The sequence below is a fragment of the Nilaparvata lugens genome, chromosome 1 (assembly GCF_014356525.2).
Source record: "Nilaparvata lugens isolate BPH chromosome 1, ASM1435652v1, whole genome shotgun sequence".
Classification (NCBI taxonomy): domain Eukaryota; kingdom Metazoa; phylum Arthropoda; class Insecta; order Hemiptera; family Delphacidae; genus Nilaparvata; species Nilaparvata lugens.
Window position 1 is genome coordinate 101,159,486 of NC_052504.1, and position 2,457 is coordinate 101,161,942.

The following is a 2,457-nucleotide window of genomic DNA, read 5'->3' on the forward strand; positions in this document are numbered from 1 at the left end:
CTATTCGATTCACTCGTGCATTGATTGTTGCTCACCATCATCGTCTAAGTCATGCTGGTGTGCAGGCCACCATGGCCAGTGTAAGACAACGATTTTGGTTTCCCTCCACCCGTCGCACCATCAAAAGTGTATTGCGGCATTGCATATTGTGTTTTGCTTTTCGCTCTTCGTTCTGAGCAAATCATGGTAGTTTACCAGCGGCCCGCGTTCAGGCTAATTTTCCCCTTTTATAATGTGGTTTGGATTACGCCGGTCCTATTTCCATCCGTGTAGGCGCCCCCAAATCTCATACTTTTTTCTAAAGCATACTTGTCGCTGTTTGTGTGTATGGTAACTCGTGCCGTTCATATTGAAACTGTCTCGGAACTTACTTCCAAGGCATTTATTGCCGCTCTGATTCGGTTTTCTGCTCGTCGTGGGCATTCCGCATTCCATTTTTTCGACAACGCCACAACTTTCATTGGTGCCAACAATGAGCTACGTGAGCTCCACGAATTTTTGTCCTCTGATCGTCTCAAATCAGATATTCATGACACTATGTCAGTACTCAACATCCAATGGCACTCATTCCCCCTCGGCTCCGCACTTCGTTGGACTCTGGGAGAATGCGGTAAAAAACTTCAAACGCATATCCGTGTAGTTACATTCAACAAGGTATTTAACTTTGAAGAAACCTGTACTCTTGCTGCTCAGGTCGAAGCCATCTTGATTCGCGCCCTCTGTTTCCCTTGTCGGAAGATCCCATGATCTTGCTTACTTGTCTCCAGGTCATTTTTTGATTGGACGTCCCTTACGTCATTACCCTTCTTACCGCCTAACACCAAACACATTGATCATCGTTCACGTTGGTATCAACTTGCTGTTTCTATCCAGAGCTTTGGGATAGGTGGTCTCGTGAATATTTAACCCTCTTCAGAAAAAAGGCAAACGGCTAAACAATTCTGAAAATTTGAAGGTCGGTACGGTTGTCATCTTGAAGGATCCTGGTTCCCCGCGCAGTCCACTTGGAAGCTGGCGCGCATTACTGAAGTTCATCCGGTAATGACGACAAGGTTCGAGTTGTCACTGTTCTCACTCCCTCTGGCACCTTTAAGAGAGCTATTTCGAGTTTAGCACCTCTTCCCATTGATGAGGATTCTAGTTAATCCCCTTGCTCTTATGGTTCTGTTAATTTTTAGGTTTCATTGTTTTTTTCCCCTGGTTCTCACATGGGGCCCAGTTTTCAATTTCCATTGCCTTGCCAGATTTTACATATTTCTTACTTTTTCTTATTGTGCCATACCCCCGTATGACACAAGGGCCCAGTTTATGTAAATCTGACAAAGCATTTATTGGAACGTTTCCACTGTTACTCGTTCCGCTACTATGTAGACATCATGTCGTCATTTTGTCTGTCTGCGCTGACCAGTGATGTCACACTCACGGTTCTTTGCCACTGCTCTAATCAAGTTGGTTTTCTATACTTTTAGTCGTGTTATTTTGCCATTGCAATTTTAATATTTGTACTATTCGATTTATTGGAATTTATTTTGTCTTTAGGCATCTTACTTTCTAGATATTTGTTACTTTTTCACCATATGTTTGTAAATGTGTTGCTTACGTTTCAAACACATCCGGCATCTTCCTTCTTTCAACAAGCATTGTAGCGTCTTCTTGTCTTTTGCAATGGTTCTTAGTCGAGGGTGCATTTACGCCTTCGGTCTAAACCTTTTAACCATATTCATCGGGATCTACGAAATGTTTTTAAAAGTGAATTATTCTTCAAATTAATTCGTTTGTTCTATTCTTCAATTGTGATTCAATTATTCATCGTTTTCTTCACTCATTTACTCTGATAAACTTTATCAAAATTGCAACCTCATGTGGGCGTTTTTCGCTATTCATCGGATCTACGGAACGTTTTTAAAAGTGAATTATTCTTTCAAATTAATTCATTTATTCTATTCTTCAATTGTGATTCAACTATTCATCGATTTCTTCGCATATTTACGCTGATAAACTTGTCAAGTTCACAACCTGGTGTGGGGCTTCAATTGCCATTCTTCTACAATTGGCTTCACCTCGTGAAACTCAAACTTTCAAGTTCATCATCTCTACCGTTTGGAAATCAATCTAAAAATTCCACAACTTGAAGGTCGGATTATTCGTTTGGAATTCTACTTGCTCCTGTTCTCATTTCCACTGGGGGATTTGCCTGCTGTGATGGACACTTCCATGCTTGTCATCGCATGGCCAGATCACATCATCGCTTGCTGATGTCCTGTTCCTGTGGGTATTACGGAGTCATTGCCTGTCTGCCTGGCTGCATCTCCTCTTCAAAATTTTATTCAGGTTACGTAAATAGTTCTATTCAATTTTCATTCACGTATGTATCATAATTGTTTTATTAATGTCTATCTTGACATTCAATTCACTGAGGCCACCGACGCCTATTAATTCATTGGATTTGACAGCTAC